This window comes from Canis lupus, chromosome 5 (assembly GCF_003254725.2).
Source record: "Canis lupus dingo isolate Sandy chromosome 5, ASM325472v2, whole genome shotgun sequence".
In the NCBI taxonomy this organism is placed as follows: domain Eukaryota; kingdom Metazoa; phylum Chordata; class Mammalia; order Carnivora; family Canidae; genus Canis; species Canis lupus.
Genome location: NC_064247.1, coordinates 7029890 through 7055136, shown reverse-complemented (window position 1 = coordinate 7055136; position 25247 = coordinate 7029890).

The following is a 25247-nucleotide window of genomic DNA, read 5'->3' as shown; positions in this document are numbered from 1 at the left end:
GGGGCTGGGGTGCACATGAATTTTGATTCAAAATGTGCTCAGTTTTGCACCAGAGGAGCCTTATAAAGATGAGGGGCGAGCTCTCTCATGGAAAGAGCCACAAATTGTTTCAGCTGCAGACAAACTTGAAAATCACCTGGTCTAATCTTATTTTAATAAACACCTTTATTTTAGTGATGAGGAAACTAGGGGCATGAGATGCTAAAGTGGGGTGGGCAAGATGTCCTGTTCAAGGTCTCAGAGTGAGAAATCAGTGAAAGAACTCAGGTTGGGGACACCTGGGTGGCTCAGTGGTTGAGCATCTGCCATGATCCCAGGGTCCTGGGATCCAGTCCCACATCGGACTCCCTGAAGGAAGCCTGCTTCTCCCTCTGCCTAGGTCTCTGCCTCTCTCTCTGTCTCTCATGAATAAATAAATAAAATCTTTAAAAAAAAAAAAAGAACTCACGTTGGTTAGCATCAAGATGTCACCCTTCCTGGTTTGCAGCCCAGCTCCAGCAGTGATATGAATACACAATTGAAGAAGCAGTGCCATGGATATGGCTAAATGACTTGCTGGGTGATGTAGCCAAAAACTGTAGAGACCCCCTGGGGGTTGGGAGGAGGTCAGGTCTTGAAGTGATTTGGTGTGACACTGACATTTAAATCATCGATGATGAAACCCCAGGGCATTATAGACCTACAAGATGTTGGCATAGACTTGGAACCAGAGCCAGGTAAAGCAGAGCTTAAAAAAGGTGTGCATTGCCCCTTTTCAGGGCAGGAATGAAGGGGCGTATTCGTGGCAGGGGAAGGAAAGAGAGGACAGTTAGGAGGGGGGTCACAGCTGTGTCTGGGCCAGAGGAAGAAAAGTCTTGCCAGGTAAAGATCTAAAAACTTTAAGGTTCTAGAATTGTATAGATTTTGTAGCTGTATCTGTCTGGTCAGAGTAAGAGCTCTGATAATTATAAACCTTTTTGGTTTAGGACTTTTATAATTTTATCCTCATATTTCTTAAAATGTCAACTCCTCTGTGAAGTCTTTTCCAAAATTTCTTATGCTTAAATAGTTTGCATTCTCCTGGAGCACCAACGAATTCATTTTATTCTGGCTTTTCTTTGTGTCTCTCTCCTCTGATATTCTTTGTTACCTTATCTGAAAAATCTTGATGACTCTGAAATCTAGGACAATTTTCAGAAAATAAGTATTTAAAGTATAAGGGAAACAAACACACACAAAATACTGAGTACTATGTATGCAGTACTTTCTAGTTATATAAATGTTTTCACATCAAATTATCTCTTTTAATTCTCATAATTATCTTAGGAAGCAGCTCTAATTATTATTCATAGTTTTTAAATGAGGAAACTTACACAGAGAGGTTAATTATCCAAGATCATGCAACTAGGAAGTGACAGAGTTAGGCAGTCTTAGAACTCCAGCTGTATCATGTTGAGGGAAAAAGAAAGGACCAGATAATCTCAGATAATTGCTTGAAAGTTCAAATTTGCTTTGTTTGTGCACATGCAGCTGTCATACTAGAACACAACTAATAAACTAATGCATAATGACACCTATCTGTCCAGTGGGGTAAACTAAAGCCATCCATCATGTTTAAATCTATATCCCACTGGGGACAAAGCTTTGAGGTAAAGTGGAACAACTGAGGTATGGACCAAGGGACTTGGGACCATGGAAGTGGGAACTGTCAGTTCAGAATGAAGAAAGCTCAGAAATTTTCAGAGAGAGAGACTGGTGTTAGACCAGGACCTTGGAAGATTAATAGGAATCTGGAATGCCAAAAAGAGAAAGAAGTTTGTCCCAACTGGATGAGATGATTTGACTAAAAACAAGACAGTGTGAATATTTAAACATGTCCGAGGACTTGCCAAGGGTCTAGGAGTAAGAATGGGAGGTGGGTGATGGGTCATGGGAGAGATGAGTGAGCTTAAAAAGGCAGGGTGATCAAAAGGAGGTATACATGCACCATTCTGTGGAGTTTGAACTTAGCACTGTAAGTAAGAGAGTTTTTGCAGAGTTTAAAACTGGAGAATGGTTAGAGCAGACATGCATTTCAGAAAGATTGTTCTACTGACTTTGTGGAGAGTGGATGAGCTCGGACACAGGTAGATCTTGGAGAGGTTATTGTAGAGTGGAGATCAGTGCTCTTCAAACTTTAATGTGTGTTTAGATAATCTGGGGATATTGTTAAAATGCAGCTTCTGATTTAGGTGGTCTGGGTAGGGTCCAGTATTTTGCATTTTTTTAAAGACTTTATTTATTTATTCATGAGAGACACACACACAGAGGCAGAGACACAGGCAGAGAGAGAAGCAGGTTCCATGCAAGGAGCCTGATGTGGGATTCCAGGATCATGCCCTGGGATGAAGGCAGATGCTCAACTGCCGAGCCACCCAGGCGTCCCATATTTTGCATTTCTAACAAGTGCTCCAGTTTGAAGTAGTCAGGGTGTAGGTGACGGATAAGAAAAGCCCACACTAGAGCCTTGGTAGTAAGAACGGACAGCTGGGGTTGCCTCCAAGACATTGCTGAGCCCCCACCCCCAAACCAAACTCTACCTCTCTTTAATCATCTAGCCAAATTCCATCAGGTATTCCCAGCTATCTCATGCCCACATTACTTTTAGCAAGCTTAACTTGCCATGAGGTGTTTGGGCTTTCAAATAGATTTTTAAAAATAGAAATTTATCATTATGTGTGTGTATTCCTCGGCTCCAAAATGAAATTAAAATTCCCTAAAGGTCACAGATTATATCATAATCTCCCTGCTGTACTCCAGTGAGCACATAGTTTTTGGCACTAATAAATACTTATTAAACTTAGTATGTTCCTGAAAAACAAACATATTGGCTTCTTTTGATAAAGGTAAATCATATTTTTGGTGCTGGCAAAGGAAATGTGAAACTCACAAGTTAAAATTGATCTAGCCTAAAATGCTCAAAAATCCTTTTGAAGTGTGAATAATTTATTACATTTATTTAATAGAATGAGATGTTCAGTAATAAATATCCTCCTTCTATAATCTCACGTTAGAAGGGTCAACCTTACCTACATTTTCCATATGAAGAGAAAATTCCTACCTATGTGTTTTCAGAGCAAAACCTTGAGCCCACATTTGGGACTCAGAATAAAAAATCTAAGGATTCAAGAATTCAGTGAAGATAGAGCAAGTTGTGGCCTTTGAAACTGATAAAGTCTGATGGTCACAATGGTTATAGCTGACACCTTTCTTCCTCAAGAGAATGGAAACAAATTGGTTCTAAATTCGATTGAGTTAACTCTGATTCTTTCAAATTGCTTTAGATCCCTGGCTAGTAGAGCTTGGACTTGAACTTGGCTTAAACCCTAGCAATAAAATGCCCTGTAAGTTCCATAAGTCTGGAAATGAAAATGCCGCATGGTCTAAGGAAACATTCCTGACTCTTCTGGAGATAGACAGGTGTGAGTTAAAGCTCCTCTGGTCCTATCAAACACCAGAAGTATTAAGTAATTGGGGGCAAGTTATGTAACTGTGCTGGGCTTCAGAGGATCTGTCCATAGAAATGGTCAAAACCATTCTTGTGATGCTTGAATGGGACCAAGGGTTCTCCCTGGCGAGACATTTTTTAGTTTTGTTGCCTTTGGTCCATTCAGATTATGACTTCCTTTAAGACTAAGGGCTAGGATATGGGCAACCCAAAGCTCTGGGTGATAATAATTATACAAAAATACATAATTGATTATTATCTTGTCATAGGCCAAATCATAGCTTTAGTTTCAAACTTTGTATTGGATATATAAAATGTCTTGGGTTGTCCAAGAAAATGCGAACAATATAAAGTTCATACTGCTTCATGCTCAGTGTTAGGTGGAATGTTGTGTGACAGTCTGCCACCTTTTGGTTGGTTGGATAAAAGGAAAAGAATCTGCCTGGATGATAGAGTTCATGGGACGATGCAAATCTGCCAATCATCCAGTTGGGATCAACTCCCCTGTTGTTTTTTATCTAAGCAAACCTTTCTCTCATTTCAACCTTTAGCTGTTTTCTTCATTGAAATGTGGTCCTTTCCCTTTGTGTCTCAATACAATATTCATCATTGGTTTGGTGTGTGCTTTTGATTTAATTCACTTAACCTCTTTGGGCCTGAATTAACCAAACACAAAATCCTATGTTCCCAATGTGACTCATGAATATTTTAATAAATGAAGTGTTTATTTATGCAGTAAGAGCATTCTTTACCAAAACATCCTTTGTAAATTTAAGAAAAATAAATGCAAAAATATGATTCTAACTGCAGATACGCATGAATGAAAAAACCTTGAGGTGTAGTCTCTCCATTCACCCTGTGTGTCATTGATAGCTATGAGAATAATATTAATACTCCTCATTTTGCATTGTCTTACAATTTTTACCACACATATTCTTCAGGGTCTTTTTTTTTTAGCTAGAATAATGATACTTACATTTTCCTATTACCTCTGATTGAAGCCCAACTCTATCTTCTCTACCTAAAATCTTCATCTATTTTTCATTTGTCCAAGGGATATTTATTGAGCATATAATATATGCCAGGGAGTCTATTAAAGTCAACAAGTACAGTAATTGCCAAAACAAAAATCTCTGTTCTCAGGGAGCTTCTCCTCTAAGTGGAAGAAGACAATAAACAAATAAGTTGAGAGATGATATGAAATGTCAAGAACAATTAAGTAGGGTAAGATGACAAGGTTGACTGTGGGAAGGTATATAGTCGGAAATGGTTGTTAAGGAAGAGTTCTTTGATAGGCAATTCCCCCCCTCCCCATTATGTATAAAGGAAACAAGAGAGCAAGTTAGGAGGATGTCTTAGAGAAGAGTTCTCTCAATGGAGAATAGCAAGTGCAAAAGGCCCAGGTGGCAGTGCAATTGACATAATGAAGGAGAGCTAAAAAGCCAGAGTGGCTGGGGCAGAGGAAGCAAGGGGAGAATGGAAGGAAATTGGATCAGAGACACAGATGGGAGGCAGAGCCTTGTAGGCAGTGGTGAGGATCTTGAGTAATTTTGTGAATGATGTGGAAAGACATGGCGGAGCTTTGAGCATGTGAATGACGTAATCTGGCATGCTCCCTGGTTGTGCCAGATTTTTCCAGTTGCCTCTCTGGGTCTATCTCCATCCCACTCTCTGCCCCAGGAGACTGACCTATACAGAAATCCATGATGGACCCTTGCATCTTATGGCTTCCTGGTAAGTTTGGCCAAAGGGACCCCCTAGCTAGAGATGAAAGAAAGAAGTTCTTATTCCCCTGGCTCCCAAAAGTTGCTTCACACTAGCTACGTCCCTCCAGACAGGATCATTCCACCCTTCTAGGTAGTTTGCTTACAGAACTCTTTCTCCTTCCTGGTCCTGATAGCTTTTTCCTCCTTGGGTCCCATTTGGTTCAAGGCAAGCACCAGCTGCTTCTGCTAGCCCAAGGTTCCTATACCATTACTTGTGGTTCTCTAACACGCCATCTGCTCCTTTTTCGTTGGTCTTTTTATAAATAAATTCTCCTTGAATTGTCCTATTTTGGCTGTGCCATTCGTCCCTTGTAGAAGGATGTCTGGTACATTATCCATCCCTGAAGATAGTTACAAGAATGAATCACTGCAAGATGTGCCTAGAGAATGAAATCTCCGATACCCCATGCTTTGGAGTGGCCTCCATAAATCATAACATGCATTAATTTCTTAAGGGAACAAAGGAAAAGCGAAGCGGATACTTTTCTTCTCTGACTCCCTCTAAACTCAGGAATTCATTAAGCAGCCTTTGAAAGGAAGCGTTCAAGACAAATCTTAAAATACCATGTTTTTCAACTGCAGCCTGAAAAGCCTGTTTTATATTTCAAAATAGGTTATCGGATGCCTTTATAATGAGGAGAGCTTCTCAGCAAAGGCAGCTCCAGATTGCGCCTTTGCCTTTCAAGGAGGTTTCCTTATTTGCACGCCACTGAAAGGGCTTCACCTCAAGAAGGTGGCAAAGAAGAGACACAGCTGGTGATGCTAAAGCATAGCTTTGTGATGTTGAAAAAAAGGGGATCAGAATAAGTATTATTTAAATCAAAAATAGTTACTTAAACTCCAGGTGAACTAGAAATTGAGTTTGGTGCCAGAAGAAATGCAAAATAGCTTAATGGGAATGCCCTGGATAATTGGGATGTTGTATATTTGTTTCAATGACCTTGGAAAACTTTTAATAATCCAGAAGCTCCAACCTGGATCCTCACAGTGTTCTAGGAAGAGAAGAGCAAGGGAGGGTAGAGGGTGGTTACGATCTCTGGAAGCCCTACGTTAGCAGAGGATGTGGTCAGAGAGGCCCCCTTTTATCTCCATATTTCTAGCACCTAGTCCAGTATCTAGCAATGTTTCAGGAATTCATAATGTTTACCTAGTGAAAGTAGTGAATGGAGAGAACAGCAGCAAATGAATCTCAGGATACAGTAAGATACCGTAACATCCATGAGATTTACTATTTCCAAATTGTTTTACATTGGTAAAAAGAATGAGTAAGGAGAACAAATATATTGCTTGCCATTGTGCAAGCTAAGCAAATAATATTACTCCTATTCAACCTGTTGCTTTGAATTGATGTGTCTAGTGATGACTCTTAATATTGTGATGTTCTCATTGTGACAATTCCATTTATTTCCAACTCAAAAACACAGAATGGCATGCCTTTTTGATTAATAAGGATAAAAATTATTTTATTATCAGGTTTTGGGAGAACATTTAACAACACTCCAGAAGACAGATGGTTACACCTGAAGTGCGGAGAGGCTAGAACTACCAGTAAGTAGCCCAAGAAGGGATATCCAATGTTGTCTGGGGGCGAGGATTGTCCAACTTTGGGAACAACAGACAGGGATTGTGGGCAGAGGAATGGCACAGTTTCAGGAAGGAGGAACTGCCTGTAATTTTTAGTTCTCCTACAGATTCAGTCAGTGGCTCCCAACCCTAGATTACAGAGAACCCCAAATTCACTGCTAGACTCCACTTGCTCATTTATAGGAAAAGGAATGGCACACAGCTAACTAGAGAGTGTTTTTGATCAATTGGAGACCAGTTGTACTGTTACATGGTATTTGATTCTTTTTCATCTTCTCACCTGACACTGTTCCAGCAATTGCGGGATTTAACTGTTCCAAATTAGCTTGTTTTTCACACCATAGGTGCTTAGGTGCTTGAAAGCTAAGCTAGGAATCTGAACGTCAAATGGATCTATCACATTCGTTGACAATAAAAATAAGATAAGCTCCTTTGATTCTTCTACTCACCATCTGGCTTGGTGCAAATTCCAACTGAGAAAAAACTTTTTCTTCTCTAAGTCTCTAGTCTCCTATTTGGTAGACATCATGTTCTTTTTTCCTTGTAGAACACTTTATACTGTCTACTATTCAGCAGCCCATTGCCCCCACATTCTCTCCTTTTTATTATTTTTCAGGATAGGCATTGAAATAATTTACTTACCTCTCTGATGAATGCAATTATTGGGGTTACCTCTTTTGGAGGTATTAGCATTTAAGCCTTAGTTCACTGTTGTCCTTAATAAATAAATTTCAAACATCAGAAAAGAGAGCTATAGTAATGGTACAAGTACCATATACTTTGTTCCTTAAGTCGTAACCAACTGATGGAAACTGTTTTAATATAAGACAATGTCTAGAACATCCTCCTTGTCCTTCTCTCTCTATGGAGTAAGAGAGAATACAGACTCATACATCTTTCATCATATATATCTTAGTTATTTTTATTTGAATTAAAATTGGCTTTTAATATAAAAAATAGCCTTATCACTTAAGAATGGGAAATAAGCATATAGATAACGTTTTCTCACAAATAAGATTTCACCAAATCACAAACTTAGTAAGTAAAAGACTCAAATAAACCATAGATCTCTCAAATTCTTACCTCCATCCTTTCCAAAATCCTACCCTGATAGAGTTGCTCTTTGGCCCATCAATTTTACATTATACTGCTTTCTTTGTGTTGAGCTACATATTGGGTATGTTAGTATATGCAAAATATCTGAATAGTTAAGACCCCAAATATATTTTTCTAGCTACTATTCAGTTATTTCAGGTGAAAGAGTTTCTTTGCTCCAATTATCAGAGTAATTTAAGTACATAAAATCAATCTGAGTTTATACCCAGTGCTAATGCTCAAACCATTTTCTTCCTCCTTTCTGAGTGATAAAAATTTTAAGAGAACAGAAAAAGCATTAAATGAATATATTTTTGCGGTCGTTTGAAGGTCTGTAATGAGAGCAGGAAATACATAATTGAACACAGAGTAGTACAAGGTAAGTCATCAGTGTAATAAATTGAAACACACAGTCGTGCAAAGTAATAAACTGGAGCACTTTCGTATGAGGTCAGGTGTGTTGCTTTGAAGTTGGACTGCAATTTGCCTTCCCTAGGACAGAACTATCTCCTGATTCTGCATGCTTATTGATCTATGGTCATTTAATGAGGCAAAGGGTGACCAACAGGTGATATCAGGAAATTTGCTCTAGTATCCACAAGGCTAGAGATCAGATACAGTCTTGAACATGCAAAATTAGGTTTCTTTCTTCTTGTGTTGATTAACAGGCTGAGCTCATTTTGCACCATGACATCTCACAGATACCTTCATATTGCCTCTTGACTGTTATTTCTATACATGGGAATAAGAACACCAATCAACAGATGTCCTCCCATCAGTTAGTGGACAGCAGATCTGAGTTCTAGTTCCAGCTCTGTCAAAATGCATTACATTAGTAAGAAAAAATTTCCTTAGAGGATCCAAATTCAAAATGCTCCCTCTAAATCTTCATTCACTCCTTACCCATCATATTTCATGGAAGGGGTTCTTTAAGCATGAATGGACTTGATACAAGGGATGCTTTCTGAGTACTTCTGGAAAATAAGATAAAACCAAATTCCAAAAAATACAATGTAGCTAAGGAGCTATAGGTATGAACAAATTCTGGCAGGTGTCTGAAAATAAGCAAAGTCCAATTAGCCAGAGACTTATTCCTAGTGATATTTGATGAACTTGGCTCCCAGCTGGGCTAAAACTATGATTAGTATTTCATCCCTTAATGATTTCAAAGAGGTCTCAAAATGTTTTATAAACATTGATGAAGCCTTAGAACCTGTCTTTGAAGAAGACTTGAATAAACAGAACTGGGCATTCCTGATATGGATAGGGTGCCTATTAGGAATAATCTAGTAATGGTCGATTACTATTAGCCTTTTTCAGAGCTCTGTGTGTGTCTGGTGTCTTAATTTGTGACACACTTTTTCATGTCAGCAAATCACCCCAGGGGGTACATAATTCTGAATGGCTTTGGGGGTTTGCCTCTACTCTTAATTAGATTATTCAGCAAATTTCTTTAGAGCACCTACTATAGCCTGTAACAGAGCATTTTGATGCCTTTAGACAATAAGCCATAGGACAGAGAAGTTGAGGGTGTACCACAGAGAAAAGCAGTAGGACAGGGAGCCAGAGTAAGGAAAATAGGCCATTGAGAATGAAGAAGACCTGATTTTTAAGATCCAGTTGAGTGTTTAACTAATATGCCACTATTTTTCCTTATTAATATTAATATACCCAGAAAGCTGGAGATAAGTATTAACAAGACACTTCCTTCATTACCGATTAATAGAAGATTAGAAAATCAATCCCCCATCCCAACCTGTTGGTCAATGGTAAAAGCAAAGAGATATATTGATGATAGTAAACTTAGGGATAAATCATTTATTTCCGAAATCTACCTGCTTTAAGAGCAGTAAATTAGAAGTCGGGTGTTCAATAGCAACAAATCTAAGGACTTCTAGGAAGGTTCTAATTTTACAAGAAATCAGTTGATGCTGGGTGCATGGCAATCATTACCCTCGTTATAGGACATGTACCACCATTTTGAGATGCTGCCTATGTCAACTCGAGTTCCCAATGACCTTTCTGGGACTTTAGTTCCGACAGAGGAAACAAGGAAGACAAAAAAAAGCTAAACTTAGAACCAAAGCCACTTAGCTCCATCGAATTATATTTACTATAAGTAATAAGGCCAGGATTGAGGCTTAGCCCTACTCCAATTATTCAGTTTTATGTATCTCTATAGATTCTATAGACTATAGATCCTTTCCAAAAAGCTGGCCATCTATCTTTAAATGGATTCAGTCAGAAAGCAAAGGAACCCCCAAGGAGTATCAGACATTGTGCATGCCATGGTTGGGCTGGAATTAGAGTTATCTCTTTTAGAAGCGATTATAATTATAATGGCTATTTCGAACTGCATATGTTGGGAAGCAGCATTCTCCTTAATTATGGCTACTGCGCTATGCTAATAATTTTATTTTTTTTGTTCAATCAGACAACTCTGACTTTTATTCTTTCCTTCCCTTTCACTCTCACCTGACTTGACTTCTGGATCTCCTACGATAAGGTATTAGTATCCAAAATTAAGGCTATACTGATATGATTCTATTCCAAATTACAGAATAAAAAAAAGTGGGTTATGTGGAGCAGATAGCCCCAGCTAATTATTTCCATATTTAATATGGGATTCCTTATTTCTCGCTGGAGTTTGTGTTTTTTTTTTTTTTATCCTTCTTTAGGGTCTTGGTCCTCTAATTAGCCCATCCATTCAACCATTCAGTTAATATTTATTGAGTGCCAGACACTGTGCTAGACGTGGGATGAAATGGTGAGAAGAGCAAATAAAATCGTTGTTTTAATGAAAGTTTCAGCCTAGTGAGAGACAGACTTAATTAAGTGATCACACACAATTAAATCTAAATTTTGAACTGTGAGAAGTGCATCCAAAATGTGCACAGTGTCTAGGTAAGTGTGTGATTTCCCTTTGGCTCGATTTGAGGTCTCTTTATTTCAAAAAATCAGTCTAGTAACTATCCTTACTATTCAAAACAAATTGGTTCTTGGGCCTTTGAAAGTTTGCACAGGAGCTACACTTTTTTTTTCTCTGTTACCCCATTATTTCTCCAGTGGTCACTGGGCATCAGGGAGTTGCAGAGGCTCCTGTAATAATGTGGGAGAGCGAACAGAGCAGAGCATCTCTTGGGAACCCATATGATCTATCAGCTAGCTCAGTTCAATTATTTACTCACCCTGTAACCTTGCACAGTTCTCTTATTCTCTGACCATAATTTCTTTACCTGTGAAATGGGGATAATAATTATCAGCCTCCTGTATGTGTGCCAGACAGATATACACAAAAACGGTTTAGAAGTTGTGAAATAGAATATAAAATTAAAGCAGCATTATTAGAGTCACTTTTGCAAAGGATATTATGGCAAGAACAAGAAGGGCTGAACTGAGTAAACATAAAAATTCCATGGTCTTTTTCTTTCATCCCTTGTTTCTTGCCAGAAAGCAGAAAACCATAGGAGGAGCTCTTCATTTTCACGCAGGCAGACCTTGTCACAGCATGAGCTTTCAAGCTTCTGGTGACCATAAATTTGCTACACACAAAAAAAACTGGGCATGTGATCTGAACAAAGCTTTTTCTCGCTGATTTATTACTTTCTTTTTATGAAAATCTATAATAATTGCGATACTTTAAGATCTAATTGTACTGTTTCAACTTTATACGAAAGAATAAAAGAAAATAAAAGGGTGCTCTCTCAGAAATCCGAGGCATAAGTGTTACCCTACCCTTGGCCTGCCTTTGTGGAAAAGGGTTGCAGATTGGAGTTTCTTCCAGTTCTGGTGGCTTTCAATGTAAGGTGAATAAATCTGTCCCCACAGGCCACCTCCTGAAAGGATGATCATCTCGATTCTGAAGATATTTATTTACCTCTGCCTTGATTTAGAGACAAACTCCTCCTTCCAGGTTCCCCCTGCCCTTTGCTGCTGATAAGGCACCCCTGAGGATTTATTGTTGCTACCCAAGAGCAGGATTTGTGAGCTCAGATCATGTTGCTGGCACTACCCTGGATAAGATACATTTATCACAGCCTTGCTTAGTCCTATTTGCATTACATTGTGTACTGCCTATATTGTTAAAACCAATTGCTCTTAAACTGTGGGCTGGTAGGTAGCCTGTCTCCTAGATCTATCAGCAACACAAAATTCTGCCTTCAAAATCAGGAGAGCAGAAATTAATCATGCTCAACTACTAAAAGTATCTCCACCTCCAGCCTGCACCGGCTGCCTTTTTTTTTTTTTTTTTTTTTTAATCACCAGTGGCAGGGGTTGGAGGCTGGAGGTCATCTTAGCAAGGTCTTATTCAAGAAGCCAAGGAGATGATGGGTCTCAGAACCCCACCCTGGGGCCGAGGCATCTTTCAGGAAAGGCTGCCCCAAGTTCTTGTTAGGTAAGTGGCTCTTTTGGAAATCTCAGTCTCAGAATATTTATGACCTGCAAGAGATCAAGTCACTTGAGTTAATAATGAGTCAGAATGGATCAAAAGCAGAGTCAGGCTTCAGAGGCATCCAGTCAGTAGGGTCTGGGTTATAGGACTCTAGAAAAGAAGGAAGCATTGAATAGACAAACAACAATCTGGCTGCAGTTCAGTGGTGCTTGAGCAGGAGTTTCTTGTTTCCAGGAGTCACACTTTGCTGCTCTTCATCTGTGAAGTGTTATTTAGCAAAACACAACCCAAAATTAAGTCATTTCAAAGGTCATTTGCAAAACAAATGATTTCTTCACCCTGATTGCAAGAGCTTAAAAAGAGATTTAAATTCCCAGAGTCATAAAGGATTTTCTGAGGTTTTGTCTGTTTTGTTTTGCCTTTTTTTTTTTTTTTTATGGAAACGGAAAAGATGCAAGTCAATTTGATTGAACTTCAGTCTTAAATAATACCTTAAATTTCCGCTACAGAAATGGTACCAGGAGTGACACTTTGCTGGGCTTTGGCTGAGCCATCCCCCTCTGTCAGGGTTTTGTTCTCAGTGATGTATTACCACCCGACTCCTAGTACAGTCTGCTAGAAAGCCTGCTCCCCCTGCCTCCCTGCCATGAAGGCTTCTAGCATGCGGCGACCTCCCCGCTTCTGACCTCACAGACTTCACTGAGTCTCTCATTCAGCAATTAATCACACCCTCTCCCAGGACATCTCCTATGTGTGATCTTTGTTGTTGTTTAGTATTGGATTGTTTCGGGTTTCTTCATGCCTCGTCTCATAATAGAAATGATAAAATAGGGGAAGCGTTACTATGTTCTATGTATTATAAAAGCAAAATTTAGTGAAAGAAATTTTGGATGTGACATTTACGTGTCAGATAAATTTGGGAAACTCTTTTAAATGCCAATGATCTGATTTTACAACTTTCAGTAATCCCATGCTAGCTGAGAGAGCACTTTGCATGTGATGGGTGCATAATAATTTTGTTACTTGATGATAAACTTTGCTCAGATCCCTTGTTACATTACCCAGTGGGATGGGTCTGAATGTGATCCAGTGGGACTACATTTGGCAAGGACAATTGGAGGGCAAGGCAAGCAGGAAAGGACTATTCCCAGAAGATTATTAATAGCCAGTGAGATCCAAGGGAACAGGTGAAGGAGTAGGTCGATGGACCCAGGGTGACTGCACGAAGGCGAACAGCATGGAGAGTAAATGGCAGACAAACAGGGAGGCTGACAGCCAAGAGGTCCAGGGAAAATAGAGTGACACTTGACACTTAGAGAGAAAGTGGCAGGGCAGTGTGGAGCATGGGAAGCAAACTGTTTGGAATTCAGTCCATGAACTCTGGGCATATGGTAGATGTTTCTTTTATGGCACTTACAGCAACAGCCAGAACAATGGCTAAGTGATATAGATTGCCTTAAAAAATTCTACCCACCCGTACGGTGGCTTCTTTCAATCCCTCCCTAATGTGCATAATGACTACCTTACCACTGAAACAGGGACAAGTCACTAGTGAACAGTTCCTAGATAAGGGGCCACTTAAGGAAGATTACCAAACAGGAGAATACGAGGTTGGGGGGTGGGGGTGGGACTTTGCTCCCTTCACTGGTCTGGTCTGCAAGTGAAACCCTGTCAATGAACTGCCTGGAAAACCAGAAGTCCCTTCTGAACTCAGGAGGGAGGCCTGAGCCTAGGATCCAGAGTAGATTGATGGGATCCCCATTTGGACACTGTCAAGAACAATAGGCCCTTCAGGACGAGGATGAAGCTGGGTTTATCAAATCTGCATGAGACTACATTTGGAACCACCTGCCATTGGTGGGTGAGCTTCTGATGCATTAGCATTTTGCTCTGTGACTATCAGAGGAAGGGAGTGGGGGGCTGGTGAAGGAATAGTCAATATCATGTGTCTGAATCACTGCACTTCCTCTTCTGGAGGAACTAATTGCTGGGTTTTTTTGTTTTTTTTGTTTTTTTTTCTTATTTCTGCTAGGGAAACTTGAGACTGAAATCTCATCTGGTATCCTTCCTCCGTTGGCTGAATATTCTTGTGTCAAGTCTGGTAAGAAAGTTGATCTTGGCTCTACAGCTCGTACTCTCGTGTATACATTTAGATGGTGTCTCTCTCTTCCTCTCTCCCTTCCTGCCTCTCTCTCCCTCTCCTCCTCCCTCTCCCCCACCTTCTCTCTGTCTAGAGAAGAACCAGGAACTGAAAGTGCTTCCAGTTACAAGTTACTTCCACATCCATGGTATCATTTCATTCTTATGATAAGTCAGATGAAAGCAGTTATTACAAATCTCTGTCTACAGACGGAGAAGGAGAGAGAGAGAGAGAGAGAGAGAGAGAGCAAGACCCGGAGAGTTCCTGTGGTTTTAGCTGGACTAGGTACAGCTATCTGTACCCTGCTGTCTGCCTTTTTAGCAAAACTACTCTGTAAGACTCACATCCCAGGAAGTCTCCTGTTTCTCCACTCAGGGGGATGAATATGGTACAGCTTGTGCTTTTTATAGATGCTCTGAACCCAGATTTGTTTTCACCTTCTACCTTTTGGGCTAAATCCAATAATAGCCAATGGCTCCCCAGCACAGTTTATCCAGGGTGTTCCGTCCAGACTGCAAACTGAGCTGATACATAGATGGCCCCCTGAAGTGTGGCCAGACATGGCAATCACCTTGGTCACTCTAACTGGCCGGTCGATGCTCAGAACAAAGTTGCTAATGGCGGGAGAGTTCTATCGCTGTGTTTCGCCTTCTGTAGCAGAGATGGATACTGCTATGCCATCTGAGATCTCAGCCCTCCATCAGGCATGTGAGGTTAGCTGCTCTCGACTTAAAAGGTGCTTCTAGTTACAAGTTACTTTCACATCTATTGAACTATTTCATCTTTACAGTGAGTCAGCTGAAAGCGGTGACTACCAAGCCCATTGTGTAGATGGGTAAACTGAGGCCACAAGATGACACGGGACCCAAGGAATAAGCAGAGTTCTGTTTGTTAACATCCGAGCTGCAGAGCTGGGCCAGCCATCAGCTTCTTGACCCCGCACAGATTCTCTTAAATCAGAGCTTATGTGCTATACCAAATATACACACTGTATTTTACGATGCAGATAGGATACTGGGCTAGCCACAGAGTAAGAAATAGTCACTGTGCACTATGTACAATGACCAATCCTCAACTCTAACTGCATCTGCTGTGTGTTTAGCAAGAGTGACAATTCTGAAAGCGAGGCATTGCGCTCCCTTTTCCATATCTGTGCTGCTCTGGGGCTTGTTGAGAAGCATTTGTAAGGGCAGGGAAGTGTAGGAAGAAGAGAAGGAAGGAAGAAGGATGAAGGGAAGACATGAATTGGACACCATCCCCAAGATCAGTTCTGATAGTTTCGTCCGTTTACCTCACTTCATCCTCACTTTGGGTAGATCCTTTGACCTCATCTGTCAAGCAGAGCTATGATGATGCCTACCTCCAAGTCATGAGTGGATGACATGGGTTGACACACAGAAAGCACTTAAAATACCACCCAGCACTTATCAAATATCTGTTGGAATTGTTACGATTATCTGCACATGAAAAAATGAGACTCAGAATTTTACTTTATTTTTTAAAGAGTTTATTTGTTCATTAGAGAGGAAGGGGGGCGGGAAAGCACAAGCAGAGAGAGGGGCAGAGGGAGAAAGAGGGACAAGCAGGCCCCCCACTGAGCAGAGAGCCTGACAATGTGGGGCTCAATCCCCGGACCCTGGGATCATGACCTGAGCCAAAGGCAGATGCCTAACCAACTGAGCCACCCAGGTGCCCTGGGACTCAGAGTTTTAAATATTTGGCCACGATTTCAGCTGATAAGGAACTAGGGTATAAGCCCAGATACATATCATTTGGGAAGAATCAAAGTGACATGACTGAAATATTCTTATGTTGTAAATTGGAAAGACCTTACATTCTTCCACAGGGCAGACATCCTAAGGAAGAATAGATAGGTGGATCCAGCTACAAGTGGGCAGAGAAGAGGGAAATTGGGGTAGAACTCTTTTTTATTGGGTAGGAAACAAAACAAAGGCAAAAACTCGTGGAAGAGCAGAAAGCCTGTACAGAGCATTAGCTACTTAGCACCACCCTTCCCCAGAGGAAAATAAGAGACCTTCCTTAAAATCTATAGAAAGAAAAATAATTAATGGTCTGGTATATGGGAAAGTCTTTCACACAGCAATTTTTACAGCTGATCAGTCTCTGTTTTAAGAATTCTCCTACACTATATTTTTGAAAAACATTTTCTCTAGCTGTCTGAATAATTTACTTGAGGAGCAATAAATTGTTCCTCTTTACTCTTTCTTATATGTAAAAATACTATTTCAACGTCACAGTAGTGTATGCATACTGTGTCATTTCAATAGGAATTGATTATTTTTTACCTTTTTCCATTTTAAGCAACATAACCTCTGAGTTAAGGTGATCAAACACGCAGGTCTTTTGGTATTAAATAAATCACCTGTGGTAACAAAGGGTCAAGTCCTCTGCGGAACAAACAGGCATCTCCTAGGAGCCAGTGGCTAATCTGGACTTCAGGAAATTTCTATGAATAGCAAGGGAACAAGTAGCTGGCTGCCTAGGTTAACGTCAAGTGGAATATGGGATGTTGCTTGGCCTTCCTTAGGGAGGTGATACAGGGCTCTGCCTTCTGCTACCTTCTATTCTCACTAAGATCCCCTGTCAGCTGGATTGCAGATTTAGCACAAGGAGAGAATGGGCCTGATACTCACCTACTATTATGTATTTCTCGAATTTTCCTAAAATAAACTGCAGGCGTACAAATAAATTTCTCTTCTATATGTATATGTCAGGCAGTCTCTGTGTATAAACCCTAAAACCCACCCCGTCAAAACCCCAGTATATTGTTTTCCTGTGTAGCGGCAAGGCAGTGGGGGAGGAGGGAGAGAATGACAAAATAAAACTGTGTCCAGTGTCGCATTAGATACAGGCTTTTAAAAAGACTAATGCATTGAAAAGCAAATATATTGGCACTATCCATAACCCTGACATTTTGACAAATACCTCAGTGTCTGCCTGTGTGATCAAATTGATTATCTCTGTGAGTTTTCTTCAAAGCCAGTCACCTCTGTGGCATCTTCCACTTGGTTCTATAAAGCCCTGGGGCCTGATGCCAACCTGCTGCTTGTATCCCAGAATTCTTTGCCACTTTGTTCCGTTATTCTCATCCCCCAAAGAAAAGAATTTCAAGGGCTGCAGTGGGAGGCACACCGAGGGGGAGGTAAATACGGTTAATTGCCGAGTTTTGTTGGAGGAAGAAAGCTTCAGTAGAGGGAGCTCAAGACAATTCTCATTTTCTTCTTTCTTGAAACTTTCCCTGGAAAGTCTGTCCAGGTGAGTTGCCCTGGCTGGGTTTTAATTCTTCCAGGTGAAAGACAACTGTGGAAATAGAGGGAAATATAGTTCATTGGGCTGAACTCATCTGCTAATTGCATTGTCTCAAGCATAGAAAATATTGGTTCATGGTGGTGGTAGTGGTAGTGTTCTTTGGTGGAGGAAACAGGAGATATTTTAATCCTAATGGAACTCTTTAAAGAAGATAGAACTTCTGAATTAATTTACCTTAATTTGTACTGAAGCATAAAGAAACCATGTCTGTATCCAACCATCCATCCATCCATCCATCCATCCATCCATCCATCCGTCCGTCCATCCATTCAGCAAATGTTTATGGAAACTTTACTGGGTCTCAGGCCATGTGTTAAAGCACTGAGAATGCTACAAAGGTTATCTCTCAGGACATACTTGTTTGCCTAATACTTGTTCCAAAGAATCTTCCTTTGTATTGCATTTTCTAGTCTTTGGCAAGGAGAACAGGATTTGAAGCTGGAAGCTTGCTACCAAGTTTTCTTTAGAAAAGAATAAACTAGAAGGTGAGAGACATTTCAGCAAGGATACGAGGAAAGCAGATCAACAAGAAGTGAAGAAAGGTACCTAATCTGTGCCACGGATCAGTTTTTGTGAATAGCATTGACATTCTTTTCATTATTAGTTTGAAGCATATCCTACTTCCAAAATTGGTCATTCATGTTCTCTTTTTCCCATCCACTATGACCAGCATAAGCCAAATCCCAATTATTATCTTTTTCTTTGGTTCACCACAGTGGCTTCGAAACTGATCTCAGTTCCTGGCTCATCCCAAAATATCTTCAATTCAGCCACCAGTAGAACCAGTAACTGACCAACTGAACCCTCTCTACTTTTTGACTCTCCCATTCAAATCCAACCTTTACATGGCCACCAGATGAGCCAAACCACCCCACAACTCTCTGTGGCACTCCAAGCTAGGTCTTTAACCCAAGGAATAGGATCAACGACTTCATCTACCACCACAGGCTCCCTACGGTGTTTTGCCCCTGGTGGTCCTACACCTTCCTTAAGTGTCTTTTTTTAATTTTTTAATGTTTATTTCTTTATGAGAGAGAGAGAGAGAGAGCACACAAGCAGGGGGGAGGAGCAGAGGGAGAGGGAGAAGCAGACTCACTGCTGAGCAGGGAGCCCAATGCAAAGCTCCATCCCAGGACCTTGAGATCATCATGACCTCAGTGGAAGGCAGATACCCAACCAACTGAGTCACTCAGGGTCCCCGCCTAACAGTATCCTGCATGCCAGGCTAACTGGACTTCTGACTGGTCCCTAAATCCCCTGGCTTTTCTGTCTCTTGGGCTTGATTGTGTTGCTTTCTTCCTTTGAAAGAATCCCTGAAAATTCCTTTCTTTCATGCCTTGAACGATTATTTTTAAAGCATGTCTCAGTTGGTACCTGCTCTGTGAAGCCTTTGTGCACCCATTTTCTGAGCTGAGATCCCGCCTTCACCTGACGGTCCCTACCTTTCAACCATTCTGAAGGCATTTGGCATATTCTCCCTCAAAGCTCCCAGTGGACCTCTTCTTTACCCCCTGATGTGCTGTGAGACCTCAGGAAGGTTGTGATGGCATCTTTTCTTTCCTGCCAAACTCAGCCCAGTGCCTGGCACATTATCATGTTATTTTTGAAGAAGTCAAAAAAGTAAGTTGATGATGATATAAATAAAAAAAAAAGGTTTTAAAGCAAGCGCAGTTTTTAAAACTTGCTTTAGTTCTTCAACAAGGCCTCTCTGGTCATATGGTCATGAATCTGCCTGAATAATGACAAATTTGAGTGAGGATGGCCCTTCATGGGGGCCTCTTCTGTTGGTGACCCTTCTTTCCATGGATGGTAGCACCATGCTTGGCCGGTCACATTTTAGCAGGGTGAATCTAGTACTCTGAAGTTGCCTACCACCATTTCAACAACTTTTGCTTTAAATTAATTGTCATTTTGGTTTTGGTCATTTTTAGTGTTTGCTTGTGGGGTTTTTTGTTTGTTTGATTGTTTTTGTTTTAAACAGCTTATTAAATAGGAGCACCTGGGTGGCTCAGTCTATTGAGTGTCTGACTCTTGGTTTTGGCTCGGGTCATGGTCTCAGGATCTTGGGATGGAGCCCTGTGTTGGGCTCTGCGCTCAGCAGGAAGTCTTTGTGAAGTTCTCTCCCTCTCCTTCTGCCCCTCCTCCCTCCCTCTCTCTTTCTCTCTAAAATAAATAAATCAATCTTACAAAGGAAACCAACTTAAATAAATATATGACAGGCAGAAAGCTGCTTCCTTATAGTGCAACCCAATATACTGTCAGTTGGACCATTGAGTTCCTATTGATGACATCCCTCAAACCAAGGGCTTCAGAGCTACTATCAAGAAGGAGTCCCAGATCCTAACACCTGGGACCCACCTGGCCAGCAGGTGTCTGGCCCAACATTCTCAGGACATATGCTGAACATGAGTCATGGTGACGGTGAGGTAGGTAAGGGCCTGACCACCAATGATGACAACCTGGATGTCCTGATGGTTTCAGCATCCCTGGAAAAAAAATAGAAATCCTGTGTAAGCTGCAAGGTAAACCAAGGTAAAGCCCACGTGCACCAATGGAGACTACCTTCTTTGTTCATCTCTTGCTAAAGATGCAAGTAGTCACTCTTTCACCTGCTGCTGGGGAGACAAGCCTCATCTTCCTTTCTGTAACTGAGCAAGTGCTATGCCAGGGGCTCAGACCTTACCTGGAATCTTCTTTTCTGCATTTACTGACATTTAGAAGCCAAAACCCATTACCTCAAAATTGGCTAAATAAGGTCTCTCCAGTTAATTTTGCCTATAAAACAATTTTCCTATTCAAGAACACTGAACACTGGACTCCATCTCTCATAATAAAGAGGCCATTAATTCTCTGCTACTGCTCATTATTCTTATTAACTATTCGCAGACTTTTTGCTGGAGGCAAAATGTATCTATTAGAGCCAGCAAATAAGGATTGCTAACATGCTGAGGCCAGCGTCCTCTCCCAGGCACTCAGCAAAGCCAGCGACATTGGACTCCACCAGCTGGGCCCTGTGCAGAGCATCTGTGCTGCCGTGAGCCCCGAGAGGGAAGGTGGGAAGACAGGCTGTTCAAGCTGCAGAGTCGTTACTCAGATTTGCTTATTCAGAGCCCTGTATCTTGAATATGTAGTGAAAACAATTTTCTAAGGGTAAGAACTGACTGATCACTTGGATTTGTTATTAGTCTGGTGGGGGGAGGTTGTTGAGGGAGGGTTTTTTTTTGTTGCTGTTGTTGTTTTTAATAGGAGAAAAAACCATCTTCTTTGAGGTGAGGGTGAAAAAGAGGAGGAGGAGGGGTGGTGGCCTCACTTGGCATTCCTTGTGAAATATGGAGAGGTGAAAGAGAAAGTAAAGAAATGGATATTTCCTGAGCAATTAACTTACTTCTTATAATCAGCTTTTTAAAAACAACTTATTAAAGTGTCTTTTACATGTCATGAAACTTACCCATTTCCTTTGTAAAATGCAATAATTTTTACTAACTTTACTAGGGAGTGCAATTATCACCATAAATTGAATTTAGAATACTTTCATTCCCACAATAAAAATATCTTCGGCCCATTTACAGCTGATCCTAATCCACTCACATGCCCTCGCCCTTGGGAACCACTAATCTACCTTCTATCTCTTTCAAACTGCTTTTCGGTGACAGTTTATGTAAAGGATCAGACAATCTATGATTGTCGTGTGTCTGGCTTCTTTCATTTGGCAAAATGTTTGAGGTCCATCGTTGCTATAGCAGGTGTCGGCAGTTCCTTTTCATTGCTGAATAGTGTTCTATGTCAGACAGACCACATATTGTCTATGCATTCACCACCTGATGAACTTTTTAGGTTATTTCCATTTTGGGACTAGTATTAATAACTCTGCTATGAACATCTGTGAACATCCACATGCTGGTCTTTGTGTGGACATGTTTTCAGTTCTTTTGTCTATATACCCAGGAGTAGAATTGCTGAGTCATATGGTATCTTTATGTTTAACCTTTTGAGAAACTTCCACACTGTTTTCTGAAGCGGGTGCAACATGTCGCATTCCCAACAACTGTGTCCTCACTGACATCAGTTGTCTGCCTTATTTATTTTAGCCACTCCAGTGGGTGAAATATGATATTTTGTTGTGGTTTTAATTTGCATTTCGCTAATGAATAGTATGTTGAGCATCTTTTCGTGTACTTTATTGGCCTTGGTGTCCTCTTTGGGACAATATCATTCATGTTCATTACCTATTTTTTTATTGGGTTACTTGTCTTTGAATAATTGAGTTGGAAGTATTCTTGTAAATTCTGGATTTTAGTACCTTATCAGATTTGGGCTTTGTAAATATCTTTCCCTCAATCTTTTTTGTTTCTCTTTGAAATTTTTTAACCATGTCTTTCTAAATGCAAAAGTTTTTAATTTTGAAGAGACCCAATTTAATCACTCTTTTTTTTTTTCTCTCTCTGTTGATGTCCTATCTAGAGAATCTTTGTCTAAGACAAGGTCTCAAACATTTGTTATAGCTTCTTATAAAAATTGTTTTAGGGGCTCCTGAGTGACCCAGTCTGCTAAGTGTCCAAATCTTGATGTTAGCTCAGGTCATGATCTCCTGGTCATGGGATCAAGCCCTGTATCAGGCTCTGTGCTCAGTGGGGAGTCTGCTCATCCTTCTCCCTCTGATCCTTCTGCTTGCTTGTGCACTCCTCTCTCTCTCTCTCTCTTTCTCTCATAAATAAATAAGTAAATAAATAAATAAATAAATCCTTTAAAAATTTTGTTTTAGTGCCTACATTTAAGTCTGTGATCACATTGAATTAAATTTTGTGTATGGTGTGAGGTAAGAGTCTAAGTCTTTCCTTTTGTGCAAGGAAATGCAGTGTTCCGGCACCTTTCAATGAAAAGGCTATATTTTTCCACTAAATTAATTGCCTTGGCACCTTAGTCAAACAACTGATTGACTGTAAATATAAAGGTTTATTTTTGCACTCTTAATTCTCTTTACAATTAGCTTGGGACAGAAGTATTGGTGCCCCAATTTCCAGATGATAGAATTGAGGCTGATCAGTGTTAGAACAGACTCCCAGAAGTTAGGTCTTCCTTTGTCTGTTATTCATGCTCTTTCCTTCAAATAACTTCAAATATAGAAAACTATTATTCTAAAATTTCATAATATTGGTAAAGGGATCAGGAATCTGGGATTTGTCTTTAATAAAGGCCTTATTAAAAAGGATGCCAATTATCTTTTAGTATTAGAGAAGATAAATTAGACATATAGACCCCCTTTTATTTTAGCCACTGATAATGTAAGAAGTGAGTACTCCACTTCTTCACTCAGTTATTCATATAACACATCTTTATTAAATGTCCACAATCTAGAGAGGCCACTAATCTATTAATCACAGCTATTTATAACGTGGTCCTTTATTGTCTTCTCAGGAAGAACCTCCCGTTAATTTCCATTCCTTTCTTCTGGCAGACATCAATTCAATCACGTGTCCCCAGTTACTCCCTTCCTTCCACCCCAGCAGGGCAAGGCCCAGAAGCCACAAAGACTCTGGTTTGGAACTCAACAAGAACTATAAAAAAGCACCAGGCCTGAGGCAAAAACCTGTCTCACGTAGCCTGCTCTGTCAGGATTTGTTACTCCACATCTGTTCTCTCTCGTCTTGGCTCTCTTCCTTTGGTTCCTGAGAATTCTTGGTTCCTGCACATTTCCTTTATGCTTTGGCTACCTGTTTTACCCAACTTTTTGTTTTGTGCTGTGTTTTGAATTTCTGCTCTCTACTTGACCATTCTGACCTGCTCTACTGATCCATGTAATGACCTCTCCTTTTGACCTGTGGCCCTCCCTCGACCTCCTTAGCATGAGAAGCATTTCCAGTAGGAATTGCTTACCTGATTCTAAATGCTCAGTTCAGCCTTGACTATCAAAAACTTGGTTCTGACCTGGAACGGGCATGTCTCTGACTCCTTAGGATCTGTCTTTTGTTTTCATTGACATGACCCTGTTCTAAGTACTATAGGGTAGTGATTATTAAGGATGTGGGCTTTGGGCTAAGACTGTCTGGGTTAAAACTTTGGATACGTCCTTTACCAGCCAGGTAAGCTTGGGCAAATTATTCAGTCTTTCTGTGTCCTGACCTCATCCATAAAATAGGAATAAGAGCAATATAACTTACTGGGGTGGTGATTTGAATAAAAGGAGTTAACATGCATGTTAAAATAGTACCTGATACATAACAGGCTCTCAATAAATTTGAGCTATTCTTCTGCTATGACTACATCCACCACTGTAACCTGTCTCCCTGTCTCTGGGCTTACTCCCTGAAAATCCATTCTTCATATTTTCCTTTTTTGCATTTTTAAAGTATTTTTGTTTTTTTGTTTAGTTTTGCTTAGCTCTGTCTCCATGTTTTCTCTAGGCCTGTTCCCCCTGAAGGACACAAGCCATATCTTATCCATTTACTCAGGCGACTTCTTCTTACCCTTCAATTCTTAATTATCAGTTCCTGCCCTGGGGACCTTCTGTGATTCCCTAAAGCAATTTAGGAGCCTTCTTTGGTTATCCCATAGTGCTTTGAATCCCTGATCAAATCAGGGAATTCCCTGATCACAGAATTTTTCATGCTTTATTGTAATTAGAGGTATAGATACCTTTCTCTTTCACTAGATGGCAAATTATTTAGGACACAGTTACCTCTCTGCTCCTAACACAGTAGTCAGGATATTATAAGCTCCCAGAATCTGTCTTAGACTTCTTTTTTTTAAAGATTATATCTATTTATTCATGAGAGAGAGAGGAAGAGAGAGGCAGAGACATAGGCATAGGGAGAAGCAGACTCCTCTCAGGGAACTTAATGCGGAACTCAATCCCAGGACCCTGGGATCACGCCCTGAGCCAAAGGCAGATGCTCAACCACTGAGCCACCCAGGCATCCCAGCCACCCAGGTGTCCCTCTGTCTTAGGCTTCTAAGCAGTTTACAAGTGTCTTCTAAGAAGTAACAAGTGTCAGTTTTGCTAGGTGTTTTATAAGTGAAGGAAAGGCAATCCACAGACCAAATCTGAGAATATTCACTTTCTGATATTATATGAAGCAGCTTTAGTTTTCAAAAGGGTAGGACTAGAATAGATTGATTAATGCAAAAAAAAAAAAAAAGACAAATGGAAGAAGATTGTGAAGCTCTCTTACTCTTCCATATATCTTCATAGAGCAAGTCGAAGACCTTTACATAAAAAAAAAAAAAAATCAAACACATGGGAGAGAGAAAAGTGTGATGTTGGCACTGACATAATACCATTTGAAGATTGGCTTCTTCTCCTTTTGGATACCCAGATGGTGGTGTGTGAAATTGCCACCTAGTATGGAGTCCATAGATGGTTTCATGGGAGTGTCTCTATGCATTTCATTTATCTGTCACTTTTGTTTACTGAAATTTATATACCTAACTAATTTGACGTGACATAATCAGGACATGACCATGAGAAAGAAGATG